This window comes from Maniola jurtina, chromosome 1 (assembly GCF_905333055.1).
Source record: "Maniola jurtina chromosome 1, ilManJurt1.1, whole genome shotgun sequence".
In the NCBI taxonomy this organism is placed as follows: domain Eukaryota; kingdom Metazoa; phylum Arthropoda; class Insecta; order Lepidoptera; family Nymphalidae; genus Maniola; species Maniola jurtina.
The window spans coordinates 10,954,696-10,975,026 of record NC_060029.1 but is presented as its reverse complement, the minus strand read 5'-3'; positions in this window follow the sequence as shown (position 1 = coordinate 10,975,026).

Below are 20,331 nucleotides of genomic sequence, written 5' to 3'. Positions count from 1 at the left end.
AGATTTCCTATGAAGCGAATACATAAGATTTTGTATTAAAAAAAATTAAAACTTTTTCTTTCATCTTATAACTTTTATGATAATAAATTAAGACTACCAAAGGTTACCCAGTTTTGTTTATGATGTTACAGTTGCAACGTAAATAACAATGTGGACGTAAAAGTAGCATGGAAATGCACAGAAATGCAGATTTATATGATTTAGTTAAATTCCCAGCAGGCCTAGCGTGCAACATCTCTGACTAAATACGTAAATTATGGATTTTAACCGTTGTGAAAGGTGCAATTTTTTTATAGGCAAAGACGTTTTTCCTGCTTTGTAAAAAGTTATTCACGTATGGATTTCTTTTGCTAGTAGGTACAACCCTTAGGAATTCCTACCAAAAGTAAACTACTAAAATATTCACGATTATGTTTTCTATCCGTACTAACTTTTGCTATCGTCTCAAAGACTAAATAGGGTAAATGCGAAAAAACGCTTGTAGGTTTCTGCTGGTCTATACTTCCCCTAAGATGAGTACGGGCTAGAGATTAAAAACAAAAGCGTATAATGCAGACACTATCGGATTTGCATGATCACTTTGTTACTATTGTGTTCTAGACTTACATTTATAGTTTTTGTTTAATTTATGCATATCGAAAAGTGTACAAAGTAGAATAAAAAAATTAAGAGCATTGATACTGTTACAATGAAGCTGTGATAGCCTAGTGGTTAGGAGGTCCGCCTCAAAATCGAAGATCGGAGGAAAAGACAAACTTTCGTATTTATATCTAACTAGCTGATGCCCGCAGCTTCACCCGCGTGGATTGGTCAGATCCCCTGCAGCCCTGCAGCAAATCTTTTATGAAACAATGTCGCAAAGTTCCTCTATCGATTAAAAAAGAAATGACGCAAATCGGCTCAGAAATCTCGGAGATTTCGGTGTACATAGGTAGAAAAACACAACTCCCTTTTTGAAAGTCGGTTAAAAAAGTAGCCTATGTTATTCCCTGGTCAATCCTCTACTTCTCTGTGAAAATCCCGTCAAAATCGGTTCAGCCGTTCCAAAGATTAGCCTTTTCAAACAGACAGACAGACAGACAGACAGACAGACAGACAGACAAAAATTTTGAAAACGTGCGATTCAGTTATGATATCGCGATATCGTTCAAATAACCGTATGACCTTAATATGCGGTAGTTATTTCGAAATTACAGACAGACACTCCAATTTTATTTATTAGTATAGATATTATTAGTATGGATTAAAATATGCAAGTACATACATTCATATGTATAATACAGTAAACCACAAAGCTATTTATTCAGCGCTTGGTTTATTCTAAACGCAAAGCCAAAAGATAATATGCGAACATAAGTTTTCTCTACTCAAAAACTTAAACTCTAGTACGATTATGTACGTATTATAATTCATAATTTTCTCTACTTAAAACTTAAACTTGAACTACGAATAGGTTAGTACTTTATAACTCGAAGAACTCATCGAAAATAATGAATTTTAATCGATAGGGATTTCAATGTTTAATAAACATTTAATGAGCACAAACATTTAATGCATGCTGTCGCAACTAGGCCGCTTTGCTCCTAAATTAGTAATTAGTAGTTAATTTAAATAGCTAGATTAGAATTTATTGTAACAGTCAGTAGTTCAAGCTGGGTTGGCTTAATGGGTGTAATAATATCGGCGCAATTCGCTTGTAAATTCGCTTGTTAGCTGAAGAACATACTCTAGCTGATTGCATCGCTCATTGAAATCGTTTGACAAACTAAAAGTGTGCTGCAATATAAATGCTAACTAGCGACTCCGTTATTGTAAATCGTATGAGATATTTTAGAAGTTATTTTATTAACCCCCGACCCAAAAAGGGGGGTGTTATAAGTTTAACGTGTGTATCTGTGTATCTGTCTTTAGCATCGTAGCTCCTAAACGAATGAACCGATTTTAATTTAGTTTTGTTTGTTTGAAAAGTGGTTTGATAGAGAGTGTTCTTAGCTACCTATAATCGAAGAAAATCGGTTCATCTAGTTTTCTTATAGAAGTTTTTGTCGGGGGTTTTAAATTTTGAGTTATTAGTAATCGATGTCAGTCTATCTGATAGTAATCCATTGAACTATATTACTAGCGAATACCTCAATGTAGTAATCTAATTCTGTACCAAACGTCAACGGATGGGCTGAGAAAAGTTAATAGACAGACGGACAGACCAGACTCACAATAGCATTTATAAATTAGAATGGATTCATCAAGTTTTATCCTGATTCCGTTATTGCATAGATAACTATACGTACGATAATATCATCTATAAGTCTTTACTCGTGTTACAGGGGAGGTTAAAATAAACATTTTTTTAGATTGAACGATTTACGCCTCGGGTCAGTTCCATGAGGAAGTCATTGTTTGCGAATTTAATACATTAAGTGCATCCGTTTCTGTTTTCGAGATCGTTTACAATTTACCTACAGTATCAGAAAAGTTTAATCTGATCCAATTCCTAATATTCCCATTTTATGTAGTTTATTTATAAGCCCTAGTTTACACTAGCAAAGAAATTGCAGTACTAGTTTTGACAACGAAACTTGTAGAAAAAACATGTCATATGCCAAACTTGTATAAGTACCTACTTGTGTTGTGTTTCGAACATGTTTCGTGTCTCTAGGGTCAGCAAATAGTAAAACCACTAAAAATTTGGCTGGCGGTCTTCTGGCGGTATAATAAATTCAATCACAATCCCTTAGATCCTTAATCACACTAACATTTTAAAGGAGAAAGTTTGTATGTGTGTGTGTGTGTGTGTGTGTATGTTTGTTACTCCTTCACGCAAAAACCACTGGACGAATTGGGCTGAAATTTAGAATGCAGATAGATTATACCCTGGATTAGCACATAGGCTACTTTTTATCCCGGAAAATCAAAGAGTTCCCACGGGAATTTTAAAAAATCTACATCCACGCGAACGAAGTCACGGGTATCAGCTAGTAAGCACTAAAAGGTTTTGTGCTCTATTAAAATCAATGGTGGATACGCACGGCATAGACAAAACTTAAAAAGTATTTCTGCGTTGCACCGAGAACGTAGACTCGTAGAGTTGAAGTATTTTTCAATCTTCTCCGAGTTATTAAGACTTGAATAAATTAAAGAATATCTTAACCGCTTTCAGAGTTTATTTACTACTTCCAATTTATGCATTTCAAATTAAGGATTAAAAATGAAAAAATAGGACTGTTGTAAGGCACTTATCGGTACCTACCTACCTTCAGTGTTTTATAGGTTGACGCAAGTTTATAGCTGGATACATAGCAAACTTTTGAAGGATGCGTTACATAGTCATTAAATACTCCTTAACCTGGTAGCCAGGAAGAGATCGTCCTGATATTTTTACACGACTGTGTAACCCAAATAATTGTTATGTATAATCAGTTTATATATATTTCGATTTGTTCGTTTGTGGCGCTCTAAAAACAAAACAGGTGAATCATTTAAAAATCAAAAATTTATTCAATTGTTTGTTTGTATTTCTTTTTTGCACAGTAAAGTATATTTTATTAATTTCATCTTATACTCAAAATATAGTATTATAGGCCCACTATTTTGTCACTATTATTGTGCCGATTTTAGTAAATATATATCTGTACCAATTCCGTCAAAATCGGTTAAACGAATGGGCTGCGAAAAGGGTACAAATAGATACACAGTCATACTCTCGCATTTATAATATCACCTTATTTGGATAATATGAAAGTTTATTATAATAATAGCTCCTGATAACTTTAAAGTTTATGCCCAACACATTGTTCATGATTCACGGCGAAGTTTACGAACAGACGTATTTATACTATTGTTGCGAACTCCGCTCGATTAAGTAGGAAATATGACGAGTCTGAATGCTTCACGGTCGACTAATTATAATTACAATAATTGCTAAAGTTTCCAACCAACAAGCGCAGAATATTTATGTCAATATCTGTTCACAAAGTAGGCAGCTTATTCTCGTGACTTCGTCCGCATGGAATCCGCACTAAAAAGTCCCATTTCATTAAAATCTCCAGCGTTTTTTATGGAGGTACAGGGTACCTACTCCAAAAGCATACTTTATCAACCATTGAATATGTTCATCAAGTTAAGGCATATTAAGGTATTTTCAGTTAAATCATTTAAAAGCGAAGAGTAAGAATCTGAGTTAAATCAGCTGTTGAAAAAGTAAAGACTAATCATTGCCTCCGATGTGATCGAACTTTACGTCCCCCCAGGTCAGACATTGAGTTCAAGTGTTGACTTGATCTTTAGTCTAATCGATACCATTAGGTACCTTATGAGAACCTCTTAAGTTTCTAGACAGCTATGCAATTAGATACGTGACCAAATTTATTTTATTGGAAAAAATAACTTAGATCAAAGTGTCCTATCATTGGACAAATGCTTAGGTAGGTACATCAGAATTCTTAAAGTTTTTGTAGTCAATATTTTATAGTAAGAAACCTTTTGCATTTGTAAGAAAAACTCATAAAAATTCTTAAATAATTAAATTAATGTTATTGTTACGTTCGATATTTCGTCTTTGACTATAATTTTGTGATTTTATAATAAGTCTTGGGAACGACAAGATCTCTTCACTGTTTTTAACCCCCGACCCAAAAAGAGGGGTGTTATAAGTTGACGTGTGTATATATGTGTATTTGTCTGTGGCATCGTAGCTCCTAAACTCATGAACCGATTTTAATTTAGTTTTTTTTTTGTTTGAAAAGTGGCTTGATCGAGAGTGTTCTTAGCTATCAGTATAGTTATCAGCTCTTTTCTAGTTACTGTATGTAACCTACACTTGTCGGGGGTGTTATAAATTTTTAATTTACACTTATTATGTTAAATAGTAAATACCTAATAAGTATACAAAAAGTCGAAAACTCTTTGAAAAGTATAATAATTACGTACCTAATAAACAAAAGATCACACTTCAACTTTGTTGCACAATTTTAAAAATAAAACAGTGCAAGAGTTGCAGAGTTTGGTGTGAGAACACGTTAAAGTTCTCTATTTCATGCACACCAGACATCGTTGAGACAAAAGAGGTTGTCCGCTCTAAAATATTCCCGAACAGGTGAAATACAAGGAGTAAATAGCTATATACCTACCTATTACCTACCTTGTAAAAAGAGTCGTAAGACCGCTCTAGTTTTCAAAAAGGTTGCCGAAATTTCTCTGAAATGACTGCCGAAAAGACTTTTAGAATATTTGAAATTAAATCGTAAAATATATTATATTGCAACCAAAGATTTCATGCGTTTAATCGAAACCACCATCATAACCATTGAAGTCACAATGCATGATAAATGCTATCCTTAAAAATTTCCAAATAAATTGATGCACAATTTATTGTGACTATTGTACATTAATTATTCTAGAAAGGCAGCTTGCTGTTAAATATTACATACAAAGCTAAGTAGCCAGTAACTTCTTATGTGAAATATCAAAAGTGAAAAAGAAAAAAAAAGTTAGTTTATAAACATTCGTACAAAGCGACAACAAACACCTCAACCAAAGGTGAGTCCGCTCTCCATTGTGGCCACAAAAGCTTTAAACTTCCTGCATATGTAAGTATAAAATATGTAACCTGAAATGTGAATGCGACGATATAGACTGCTGTAAAACTTCCATAACGCTGTCGTGATGGTCATGTGAAATAAGTTCAGCATATTATTAACCCCCAACCCAAAAAGAGGGTTGTTATAAGTTTGACGTGTGTATCTGTGTATCTGTCTGTGGCATCGTAGCTCCTAAACGAATGGACCGATTTTAATTTAGTTTCTTTTTGTTTGAAAGGTGGCTTGATCGAGAGTGTTCTTAGCTATAATCGAAGAAAATCGGTTCAGCCATTTGAAAGTTATCAGCTCTTTTCTAGTTTTCTTATAGAAGTTTTTATGTCGGGGGTTTTTTAAATTTCAAGTTATTATGAATATGGTGTTATCCAGTATCCTCTATCTTTGTAGAAGCTGAGATGGTTTGATTCACCGCCTCGATTCGCGACAGCCCGAATGGAGACGCTACCTTAACTTGCACCATGAGGCAAACTTACCATAGTACCTAGGTACTAAGTAGTGTTATGTTTCGTCGATTTTGTCACACTCAGTTCTGTATGTTTAGTGTTAGTGTTAGTTTAGTAAAAAATATTCATTTCAGCAACAACATTTTGCCTGAACTCTCAATTATAATCTGCTCAAATGAATTTTATTATTATGTAATAAGTACGTACCTATGTGAAAAGAAGTAGATAGTATCAAAAGTAAAGACATAAATTAAGACATTCGTAGAGCGCTTTCTCACGTGCGTTTTGTGTCTTCTGTCTTACTCATCACACAGCACGAATTACATACGCCATGTACCGAATATGAACGTAAATAACATGTGTATGATAAGTATGATATACTGTCATTGACTCAAAATAGACACGAAACTTAGAAGACTCACTAGAAAGTATGATTTCTCGTTTACCATGCACAAACAAAACCAAGAAAATCACTTTTCATTACATCACAGCAACTCTCAGAAGTAGTCTTGTTGACATCGCGAAACTAAGTAAACCAGAAATAATATAATGCGGTGCGAGTGCCTGCTCTTCTTAACACAGAATGTACATAATTAGAAAAGTTTTTACGAGAGGAGCCGCGCAAGTCCCTGTCACCGCCTGACACGGCTCCCTCATGTCCGGATGCGGATTATAATTTCTTCCAACAAATTATTTACAAATTGTTATTAATGTTAGGCGATGCGCCATTTTTCTGTGCTGTAAAAATAGATGCGTACGTACATTTTATTTTTCATCGTCCATATTTAGCACAGTTTTACGATTATCAACCGATTGACGTCCACATCTGGACATACTCGTCGGTCTCGTGTAGACACTTCCACACGCCACGGTCTTGTACCGCCTGTATCCAGCGTCACCTGCGAGTCGATTGATGTCTTTTGTCCATCTCGTATGGAGTCTTCCAACGCTGCGCTTTCTGCCGCGAGGTCGCCATTCTAGCGCTTTGAGACCCCAACCTGCCCATTGCCACCTCAGTTTTCTCAATTCCTCAATCCTTCGAGCTACGAGATATCATTTATCTTACGAACTTTTTATTCTTCTACATTTAACATTATGTTATTTATTTTAAGAATATTTTATACTTCTACACAAAAAGGAGAAAATTAAGAAGAAGGGGATGGCCATAGGCTACTTTTTTTTGGAAAATAAAACAGTTCCCACGGGATTGCATGAAGGCGCGAACACCTTCTAGTTCTTCTATAATATATATGTAATTAGCCAATTACTAAATCATTGTATAATGTTCTAGCTACCTCTGATGAATTATTATTGATGTCAAGGTAAATCCAGATCAGTGTTTTGCGTCAGAGTAAATGAGTGGTTAAATTAATAACGTGTTTCACTGGAAACTGTTAATGTGTCAAAATTATTGAGATAAGTAGTTAATCGTGCAATTTGAATGAATATGTAAATAATTTTAGATATCTCTTACTCCTGGTCCTAAATTAATTCGTTTAATTTTTGTATAGGTACATTGTAGTTCAATGAATTACGAGTATATCAAGTTCGGCTATCACTCTAATAAAACCACAGCCTAGGTATAGGCAAGCTTGGTGACTAAGATATCGGCCTCCTATTCCGAGGGTTTAGGATTCGATCCCGGACACGCACCTTCGACTTTTCGAGGTCACGTGCGTTTTAGGCAATTAAGTAGCTGTATCGCTTACTTTAACGGTGTAGGAAAATATCGGGAGGAAACCGGCATGCCTGAGATTTCTCCATAATTTTTTCCATCTGCCAATCCGCACCAAGTCAACGTGGTGGACTATGGTCAAAACCCTTCTCATTCTGAGCGGGGATCCGTGCTCGTTACTAGGCTATGGGTTGATGATGATGATGATGATGATAATGTAATGCATGTATGTTGTCATTAAAATCGTGTTCAAGCGTCTAATGAAGAATCGCGACAAAACAGAAAGACAGAAGAATAGCATTTGCAGTTCTATAGAACTTGTTAAGCCTGTGTTACAAAAATAATTGTCGTTTTTGGCACGACATCGCATCAACGCGAGCTCTGTGCCCTAAATGAGTATAATTACAAAAGTTTTTATTACTAACTGCGCGCCAAACCGCCTTCTGCCCGTCGTATTCGGCTGTTTCGGCGCCGTGAAAGCTGTTGCGATGTCTTTTATGAGTTATGCATTTTATGGACGCAATGCAATGCAATGTAGCGAAAGAATATTGAAATTGTTCGTAATATCTAACCGTACAGTGTTTTTAATCTTTTAATATTGTTATGAGTTATGACTTATAACATTCCCCAAAAACATCTTTCTTTCTATTGGTATAATTATAATTATTAATCTTACGAGAAAGTCTCAAATATTATCATAATGTAACTACGTGACGAAATAGAAAAAAGGAAAACTTTTCCTTCAAATATTTTCTTTAAACAAACTAAACTACGCCAAATTATCTTGATCTTGAGTGCCTCTACTCCGTCTTCCATGACAAAAGAATTCTAGGTAATTACACTGTTAAAAAATGATTTACGTTGAAATGGAAATTGAATTTTCCCATTATTTCTCAAGAGGTCGAACGAGGTCAGAATGCAGTTCCTGCACAATGAGCCGATTAGTTCCCTAACGAAGCCCGGCAGTGATTCGGCTGGGAGCGGGGAGAAGGCGGAACAAGAAAATAATAGAACCATGTGAACAGGGCCAGATCTATTAGGTATATCAGGGCTTTTTAGGATGCAGCCCAGGGCCCCGTGGGTATTAAGGGCCCCCCGACCCCATTGAAGACCAAATGGACTATATTGTAAATTGTAAATTTAAAAGAAAATCCTATCATAAGGTTGGACAACAATGCCAAACTATATCGACTAAATCATTTATCAGTTCTTTCCATAAATTGTGATTTAAGTTTTAACAAAGAATGAGCAAATAAAGGGATTTGCACCACAAAAATGCAAAAAAGTACTTTATAATTGTTTTCCTATACCGTGTAGGTACATAAAATGGCCATTAGTTGATTATTTAATTAGGCAGGGCTCCAATTAATACTAACCGAGGGCCCAACAAACCCACGGTCCGTCTCTGAAGATCGAAATCTCTCACACTGTTCAAAATTATTAAATGGACGTTATTCGCAATTAAAAATGAAAACATTTTCTTATTTACGAGTGAATTCCTCAGATAAAAGTAATTTGACGATTGAAAAATCAGCCGAATAAAAATACCATAATCAAGGAATTTAGCATTTAGTACTTCAAGGGATTTAGGTTTCACTCGTTACCCTACGTTAAATCAAATATAAGGAGTGGCGCCGTAATCTGAGAAGCGGTTTATAAAATGTGGCAAGTGGTGAAATCGTGGTGTGGACACATTGTTCATAGACTTATGACGTGGTGTGTGTAACAGTAATTGAAAGCCATTACGCTTAGTTTTTCATTACTATTTATTAATACACAAGGTTTCTTACATGTACTTACAAGTCTTCATCTCTAGATGGCTATATCCAAAGAGTATTCAAACACACCAGAGTTCCCCAGACTAATCCCATGGTGTTGCCACCTCTTACAGTGTGGTTTGTGCTCAGTAATTGGCCAGTGATGGGTTGATCATGATGATGATGATAATAGGTATATCGATATCCTTTTGGAAATAAAAAATACCTTCTACCAATAACACGATGAAGGTGATACAAAATCTACTCCGCATATCAACATCAAAGAGATGTCCTAGTGCTAATGGAGAGATTTCGCGTCGTGGCCACCAGGAATTCGCCACACGTACACGGATGCCTGATTTTGTTGAGAAAAGACGCGATCGTAGCCAGTTTCGGTGCCCGCTTCGCAATATGTATGATAAATAAATTGCTATCCAATATCAAATGGAAAGCGATACCGGTGAAATGTACAAAGCGTTGTATAAGGATATCTAGAAATAACTTTAGACGCGTCGGCGTTTATCTCATTTTAATTCATTCATCTTTTTATGAGGGATTTATATTATTCCCACTAAAAGGATCTTTTTAAACGACTTCAAAAATGAGGTGCTGTATGTAACCTGTATGTATGTAAATACTTACATTAAATAAGTAGGTTAACCTACTTCAAGAGCCATGTAAAGCATTAAGTAAGTAGAAATGAAAAAAATATTTTCAAAACAATTTACTCTAAGCTAATGAATAAAAATCAAAACAATATTGTGGATAATAATTGAAGTCGGTGCAAAACCAAAAAATTACTTAATGTTTTTCATAGCTTTTGAAGTCGGTTTACTTTTTTTAAGTTTTATCATACAAATTTTCCGCTTCGCATTTTTTCATGCTCACAAGGCGAAACATTAACGCTTCAATCAAATATTTAAAAAGGATCATTTCTCAAATTGAACTCGTCTAGAATAAAATTGGTAGGTCGGTAGGTACTCGCGTACGAAATGAACATTTGCCAAAATTCTGGTACCTTAGTAATCATATTATTAATAAGTTTTGTGACTGATAATATCTTAGGAAGACTTTTTTCCCGCGAAAATTCTAAAAATGTAGAGCTGCATCTTAATATTTCCAAATACGCTGAAATACTTATGCTTATAAATTATATATCAAATTTTATTTCGCGGAATAACAAAAAGCAATACAGCTGTCTTTTCAACTGCATAGAACACATTATGTACGCTCTGTTTATTACTACTTCAAAAAGATTTGTAGATATCTTAAATATATGACTATACTTATCATTTTTCTCTTATTAAACTTAATTTATAGGTTTTTTAACTTACTATGAAGAAGTCCCGTTAAAGAACATTATGTTTTGATGTATTAGAAGTATGAACAAAATGTTGAAATGGCATGGAATTAAATTATAATTTATTTGCTTAATACACGTAAACATACCAACAAAATGTAACAATGGTAAGTAACTCTCAGGCGGTTTCCTCACGATGTTTTTCTTTATTTCCTTCGCCATTAAAGTACGTGATATTTAATTGCTTAAAATGTACGTAACTAACGAAAACTTATGGGTGCGTGGCCGGAATGGAACCCTCGACATTCCGAATAGCAGACCGATGTCTTAATCACTACGCTATCACCTACTAACTAACTACAATCCTTACAGATTTGAGTTTATTCATTCCCCTTGGGCTTTGAAACCAATTCGAAACCGAATAATTTCCTGATACTCCAAATTACATCGCAAGCGTTGAAAATGATAATAATTAATGGAAAATGTATTGAAACGTGATACTACGAAACAATTCAACAATATCGCAATTAGGGTGAAAGAGAACTCTAATAGCTATTAGGTTAGTAAGCTATATCTCGTCGGACAAAACGCCCACAGCTCTTTGTAAACGGTTATGTCTATTCACCGGCTCTGTATTGCTTTGACTTAACGTGGCTTTAAGATCTTGTTTACTTCATCGCAATACCTGGAATTGCTTTGCTGCTATTTATCGCTTTTATTGGTATTTTCTTTATAACTTCCTATAGGTGAGGAAGAGAACCTATTTACCCAATGCAAACACATCGGGATTTCAGAAAACTTTTTTCATTTTTTTAAAATCTAATTATTACAATTTAATTAGTAGAATTTTTTATAAATTGCCAATCAGAGAGTGCGGACATATTAAGTGAAAACTTAAAACTATGAAATAACAGTGGTTTTTTCTTTAGATTATGAAATTAATGTATCGAAAATTAAAGCCGTTAGTGTTATAGGAAGCTATTCAGAAATAAAATTTAGATAAGCGTGAGGAGTAATTCAATAAAAAAAAATCAGTACTTTTTGAAATTAACGCTTTGAAAAAGAAAGGAATTGCGGGCTGGTATAGATACAGAATATAAAGAGGAATCTTGGACAGTTCAACCATTTCTTACTAATAAGTATCTGTTGATTTCGATAAATATAGGACGAGTGGGGTTAAAAGATGGTCAGAAATTACGATCGCAATAAATTAGGGCGTAAACGGCTATAACGTGAACGAGGTCGAAAAAACTTCATTCTGGTGCTTCCACACATTTCTAAAACAAAGTTGTGGGTTTAAGTTGAAATTTATGGTGTGTGATCGTTTACGGTGGCGCAAGTAGGAGAACATGAGAGTTAGCGTCACATACATCACGGGGACGTGGCATATCGCGGCGACGCTGCATATGCAAGCCACAGGCACTCGCTTCACTCCACACCGTTTACACACCCCGGACAAACACCCATAATATTATACTACATTAAGCCAATTCGAGAAACTTTCTCGCTATTTATTAAGAACGGTTACGGAAACTAAAGTCACTGTTTGTTTAGTTTAACTCATTTTAGTAGTAAATACTCCTGCTTATACTCGTTTTGTATACTTACCTACTCATGTTTTGCTTACATGGTTTCGTCGTCGCTAGATTTTCATAGTAGGTATGTTTTAAGTAGCCATCCCATATTTTTCAATTGAAAGTTTATGTAGGTGCGTTGGGCGATTTTGAGTTGACTAAAAACTTCAAGATCGCGTCCTTGATCGCGTCACTGACATGCTCGGTTCGGATAATAGCGCTCAAGATCCAATACTAAACTAAACTTATGTTAATAGTTTTAATTTACAAATTATGAAACATTTCTTGCTAATATTCATAAATCATTAATATTATAATAACTAATTTGAAGTTTAATTTGAGAAAACCTTGTTATTTTTTAATAGTTATCAGTTTCACTTCTGTCTGCAGTCCCCACTAACTGCCAATTCCAATTCCAATCTTCTTCCAGATTACTGTGGCTGAGAATATTTTGGAATAAAAATTTCACCAAGGGCTGTATCAATATACTGCTATTTACGAAAATCTAGCATTATTATATTAATATTTTCAACAGTGCGTAAGACTTTCTAACTTAAATTCTTTAATTTCTCGTTTTATTGTCCTCGTCCTCCTCACCGCATCACTGCCAGACCTCGTTAAGGAAGTAATCGGTCCACTGTGCTAGAGATGCACTCTGACCTCCTTCAAGCTCGGATTGAGAAATAAAAAATGAAATTTCTCCGTAACATCTATCCTTTTTGCCTTATTTAAAGTTCCGTCCTCAAAAAAAAAAAGGAACCCTTACCTACCTATAGGATTATTTCGTTGTCTGTCCGTCTGTCGTGTCTGTCAAGAAATGGGAATCAAAACCTACAGGGTACACTCAGTTAACCTGCAATCATGAAATATCATGAAGCACAAGGAAAGAAAAGCGTTGAAGGGATGTGAAAATTTTATTGACCATCGAAATGGTCGGCAATTTTCGTTCAACATTTGGCTTATTGCTGTTTTAAAATTCACGAGTCATAAAAGACTTTGTAATAGTTTTAAAAGCACTGAAATAACGGTTTAAGATAGGCAGAAGACGGTTTTGTGCGCCAGTTAGTAATTAAACTTTGGTAATTACATTCGTTTTAGGGCAAAGAATTAGCGCTCATGCGCTGCGGTGTCGTGCCGAAACTGGCAATTATGTTTTATAAAATGTTTTATTTAATCTCGTTTTATAAAAACGTAATATCTTCTCTTTTATACAAAAAAGAGTATTAGCCATATTAATTTCCCATCCAATCAAGAGTAAAGCTTGTGCTAAGAATGGTTAAGGCAGTTATGCCAAGCAGGGCTCACTTGGTCACGTAATGCGAGTTTACGCAATAGAAAGAGAGGAGCTTGTTAAACTTTAAACCGCGGTGATGTGTAAGCTGAACTGTACTTTAACGCGTCGTAATAAGAGTCGCTTTTTAATTGAACGTCTTTGCGTTTTATTAGTATTCTGCTGTAGAGCTATCTTTTGGATTTCAGTGCGCTGCTTAATCGTTAAGCTATTGACCGCTAACCTTATGGTATAAGTCCAAGGTTATTCATAATCTTTCTGCAATTCATATTAAGTACCTTATACTGTAATTGCGAAATGGGCTGTCTGCCTGCAAGCCTTTCACGGCCCATGTTTTAACCATTTTAACCCTTTTTTGACAAAAGTTGTTACAGAGATAGCCCGTCCCAGGGCAAAGACATTGACAAATTTTTGTCCAAAAAAATCAAAGACTTCCTACGGGATTTTTAAGATGATAAATCCAAGTGGGCGAAGTCACGGGCATCATTTTTTTTTCAGATACGAGTTAGCCTTTGACTGCAATCTCACCGAGTGGTAAGTGATGATGCCAGTCTAATATGGAAGCGGGCTAACCTGAAAGGGGTATGGCAGATTTTATTAAACCCATACTCCTTTCGGTTGCTACACGGACCAGAATGCTAAATCGCTTGGCACCACGGCTTTGCCGGTAGGATGGTAAATGGCAACTAGCCACAGCCAAAGCTTCCCACCAGACCAGACCAGAGACTACTTTTTATCTAGTATCATCTAGTATTAACTATAGTTATTAGTATTGAATAGACAACAGGCATCATAATATTGTAAAAATACACACGTCAAACTTATAACACCCCTCTTTTTGGATCGGGGGTTAAAAATTTACGGTCAGTTTTTCTTCAGATATTTCAATCTCCTTCAGTTGTTTGTGAGGTACCTACCTATACGTCTAAGAAACCTTAACATAGTGTTTAGTGGTTTTAGTAATTACCTGTAGATAATCAAATTGGGATCCGTGCACCTACTTATGGTTATTGTGAAATTCCTAGCGCAATTCTGAGACGAATTATCGCAGTCTTGGCATTCTGTAGACAGAAATTAATAACAATTTATTTACAAGATATGACGCAAAATACACTGATGAAAATTACCTTGACATATAAAATAAATATATACTAAGATCTAATAATCCAGAAACATTAATAAAATTTGTAAGGTCTAGGTATTGAGAGCGTTTTATTTGAGGATTTGATTTAATGCCAGATAGTGTTGAAAGGCTACAAGTGTCTACTAATTAAAACTAAAACTATCTCTGAACTTTAGATCAAATTCATTAAACGAAAACATGAAACGCGCGCGTTTTCTGAAAGAAGACTTGGGAAAAAGCTATAATCTCGCTGGCTATAAATATTGTAATTGTGAGCATTATTTTTATGTTCGATTGTAGTAAAACTAAAGTTTTTTTTATTACAATATTGCATTGACCAAAAATAGAGCATTTAATTCATAGCACTAACTACTTGGTATACCTGCCTCGATAAAATATGGCGGTCTCAAAATAGCTGATCTTTTTGGCGGCAGAAGTGAGGTATCAACGTTACTTTCGTCCAAAAAAGATGTGATTTACTCTCAAGCATTTACAACTCGAAAAGACTTTTTGACTTCAGTATCTTCTACGTCAAATATGGCCCGCCTACAGACACTTTAACAGGGCTCTCTCCGTCACTCGTTTCATACAATCGTAGTTCCAATTTCATTTGAATATTAAGCAACCAAAGTCCATGAAATTTTGCAGACATATTCTAGAAACTAATATCTGTGTCTGTGGTGTTTTAGATTTTTCTAAAAATATGTAGTTTTAAAATTACAGGGGCTCAAAGATTTGTATGAAATTTTTTAAGACCGCGTAACTTTGAAACCGAATATTTTAACAGAAATCTGGAAAACCACAGACATAGATATTAGTTTCTAGAATATGTCTGCAAAATTTCATGGACTTTGGTTGCTTAATATTCAAATGAAATTGGAACTACGATTGTATGAAACGAGTGACGGAGAGAGCCCTTTTAACTTGTTCTTTTAAGCTCGGCCGGTGACCTTGGTTCTGCTACGGATATCATCATTTTGGATCCTTCAAAATCTAACCGGCTTTCTCGAGCGAATTTAAATTTTGCGAACCAGATCGCAATAACATCCCTATTCGTATAGGTAGTTTATATAACTATTTACACCATATTATATTCTTGGCGTCGACCATATTATGTTAAATATACTCGTATAAACTTTTCCACATATTATGCATATTATGTAGCTAAGAATCTCTGGATTCGCGTCGTATTATTTATATCCTGTTAATTTCGCAGATGTCAACATTGCTCGCACTTCGTCTCGTGGAGCGAGGTGCTCTGACATAATGCAAAGCGATCCCAGTGTTATTTGGGCGCCATAAAACAGAATCACGGTAGCCCATGTTATGAGATTGTTTACTTTCACACCTATAAAATATGCAATGGGGTTATATTAGTAAGATTAGGTTTATATTTCTTTGTGCTTTAAAAATTTCATTGTGCTTTTGAAGGAAATTCCTTGACCACAGTTTTCCTCAAGTTAAGCGGCTGCTACCTCGAAAATAACCTCAATCTGGTTGTCCGATTTTGGTCAACTTTTTTTTCTATAGATGATAAATACAGATTAAATTTATTGGAACTTTTTAATTTATAACCGTCTAATCATAAAATCAGGTGGTCTAGTTTATATTAAAAACCTCATTGATATGGAAAAAATCTTATATAATATTATTATTTATGGAAAAGCCCTAGAAAAAATATTGGATTACTAGTTGTAGTTACCCAACTATTGAACACCGCGCAAATCTCTAAACGTCCAGCGTCTTAGTAGAAGAGGAGAGAGCTCTTACTTTTATAAGGTACTTGTTTCGCTTGCTTCAGTAGTTCGGAGAATATTTTACAGCGGGCGAACACATTCGTCTCAACGATACACTGTCTGCATGAAATAGAGAAGTTTTACGTGTTTTAACACAAAACTTTAGGAATGCTCCCTTACTTTAAAATTTTCGCAACAATGTCTTAAACTTAGCTACATTGCATACATGTTAAGAATAACGTAGGAAAAGTTTTTATAAAATGCTTTCTATTATTACACTATCTGACTCGCCTTGGCATAACTTAATAGACTTACATATTCAATAGATTTTAATGTGGGCGTATTTTATATCAGGAAAGCTTCTGATTTCATTCCTACATTATGTACCATATAGATGATGCCCTGCTTCCATTTAGGTTTTCAAACCTATGGCAATGATTTCCCGGTATGAAAAGTATTAGTAGTTAGTATCGGTACTAAGCAACGACTTCATAATTAAAGTTCAAATACAGCACTCCTAAAACATAGGTGCTGTTGAACATTTCCTGTATCCCTGTAATGAAATGAAATGAAATGAAATTTATTTATTTGCTAAATATGCGTGGTTAACAAAGGTCTTATAATCTAAAATAGTCCCTTCATATTTACTGAAACTTCAGTATGCAAATATTAATAATATGTAGTTCAGGAGAACTGCAGATACCATGTATCATGAGGATTAAGGAATCGAGATATGAAGTTTAATCATAAAGTCGTTGCTTGGTACCTATATAATCAATCTAAATCTAATATCAATTCACCATCAACAGTTTCTAAATCGGACCTCTGGACCTCCAAAGTCGGTCACCCATTACCGACTTAGTTCACAATCGATTGATATGTACTGTAGCTATTATTAGATCCCTATTTTTATTTTGATAAGCTGTAATTAATTTGTTGCAATTCATAAATATAATATTATGAACTGTAATATAACTCGAGGCACTATAGTAAACTTTTGCAATTACCACAATTATTATTAGACGACCGAGAGTCATCCAGACTCGTCATATTTCCTACTTAACAGTGCCGAGTTCGAAACAATGTTATAAATACATCTATTTGTAAACTTCGCCGTTAATTATAATTTACAATGCGTCTGGCTTGACTTTTCAAGTTTCCATAGAAATCCTTTGTTTCGAATTAATTTAAACGAAAGCAGTAAGGAAGTATTTCTGCTCAAAATAATAGGTAAATGTAATTCCATCCAAGTTTATGAAATAATTATTATTAGTATGCTGAATTTTTTTAAAACTTTATGAGTCAAAAAACGTATCTTTTTTATAAAATTTGACTACGCTTAGCTGCAATTAGACCTGCTGGCAAGTGATGATGCAGCCTAAGATCTTATAAAATATCTATAAATATAATTAATTTGCGTCAAATCTTAATCCTAATAGTCCTAATCCTAGTTAATATTATAAATGTGAAAGTGTGGATGTTTGGATGTTGGGTGTTTGGATGTTTGTTATTCAATCACGCAAAAACTAGACGGATTTGTTTGAAATTTGGAATGGGCATAGATTATACCCTGGATTAACACACAGACTACTTTTATTCCGGAAAATCAAAGAGTTCCCGCGGGATTCTGAAAAACGTAAATTTACGCGGACGCGGCGGTCGCGCGCATCAGCTGATAATATTATAAATGTGAAAGTGTGGATGTTTTGATGCTTGGATGTTTGTTACTCAATCACACAAAAACGGCTCAACGGATTTGGATGAAATTTGGAATGGAGATAGATTATACCCTGGATTAACACATAAGCTACTTTTCATCCCGGAAAATCAAAGAGATTTGAAAAATGTAAATTCACGCGGACGAAGTCGCGGGCATCAGCTAGTATATTATATAATTAAACTTGGATTTAAGATAGGCCACAATTATTTTTTACATAATATTTTGACTAGATGACTTACGCTAAAAGGCTGACTGTGCTATATAGAGCAAAGCTTACCACAATGTAAAATGGTAAATTGCTTCGTCTGGAAGCCCGAAACGCCTCGGAGCATTTTGATGGACGCCTAAACTACTAAAAATTAAACGCTAAGCTCTAAAAAGAAAAGGGTGCAATAATACGCCAATGCTAGTCCAATCTGTGCTCGTCGCTAATTATATAGAGCAATAATATTATATTTAAACACTATCTGATGCCTCCGCGCGTCTGTATCCGCGTGGATTTAGGTAAAAATCCCGTGGAAACTCTTTGATTTTCTGCGACAAAAAGAAGTATATGTCATTCCGAAGGACTTTGAATACAATCATGTAAAATATCACGGCGATACGTTACTTCGTTGCGGCATCATTGTAGAGCAAACCAACAAACAAACAACACTTTTATAATGTGTAGTGATTAATAAATATCCCACATATACGATTCATTAAACCAATGCCGACGACAGTAACGATCCGACGGATAAAAATGGAAGCACTTAACATATTAAATTCTCAATGATTCATATGTAGATCCGAGCCGTAAATTGTCCATCTTGAAATAGCGGCATTTAAAACTCCCCCCGTAATATGAGGTACGGCTTATTTGGGTATGAATTGCAGAACACTCGTTTGTCAAACGACCTCAGTGATATCGATGCAATCAAATAGAGTATGTTCTCAGCCTAATAGACTCATAGCTAACTTTTATAATTACACCATTACTAGGTTTTGCTTGTAACTTTATCCATACAAACTTTGCTTAGGTACCCATAACTTTTTGATAAACTACATTTAATAGGTAGTAATATTTATAAATTTCTACACATCTGTATTCTGTATTTTAATTTGTTCGTTCATATTTCTATTAGTTTGATATAGTTGATGTGAAACCTATTTCACAGACAAGTACTGCAAGCCTTTGCAAACAGTTATCCAGGCTACTTTTTATGACGTGAAAAAAAGTTTCCTAGAGTCCACATGGACAAAGTCGCGGGCAAAGACTTAATCAATAGGTAGCTTCAGATTGCTAATGCCAAAATACCTATGAATTCCGGTTTGGATAAGTACGATTAGTTACCGTAAAACTTTTTGTCATGTTTGAACATAGTAGTCAAAAATATCCTTCATTTCCACATTCTGAGTAATTAATGTAATAATGTTTAATTAATTCTAATAAACAGCTTATTAATTATCTCACCGTGAAAGTTTATTTTGAATAATAAAGTTTTATTGGCTTTAAGAAACTTTGAGTAACATTAAAGATATTATTTGGGTGATTCTCTCTGTTGAGTTATCAAAAATGTTTAATAGGGTCATATTTTATGATTAATTCCAGTGGTTGGAGATATTTTAAAATGTTGGTCTGAATCGCTACGAATTTAGTGATCTTTACTTATTAATTAAGTCCAATTTATAAGCTAAACGAAACCAGTTACAAAGTTATCTTAGACAATTATCTATATCAACAATAATGTTTAAAAAAAAAAAATTATATTAATTTTGTCTGCTCTTCTTTTAACTTACTTTGTGTAGATGTTAGCCTTCTCTTCAGTTTTACTCCATTTACTTCTGTCCTATACGTACTAATTTCATAACATTAACCTTCATATTTTCTGAAAATTTTCTTCCACGCCATCTCTGTCCATCTTTTCTTGTATTGTAAGCATTTTTTGATTTTGTTTCCATTTTGTTATATTACTTTAGTGTTCTGTTATGTTGTTTGTTCACTCCCACTTTTACGTTTTTTAATAATAATTATTATTATTTTACTCGTTTTTTTAAATAAAAATAGCGAGCAAACGAGCTGGTGGGTCACCTGATGTTAAGTGATTACCGCCGCCCCTGAACATTTGCAGCACCAGA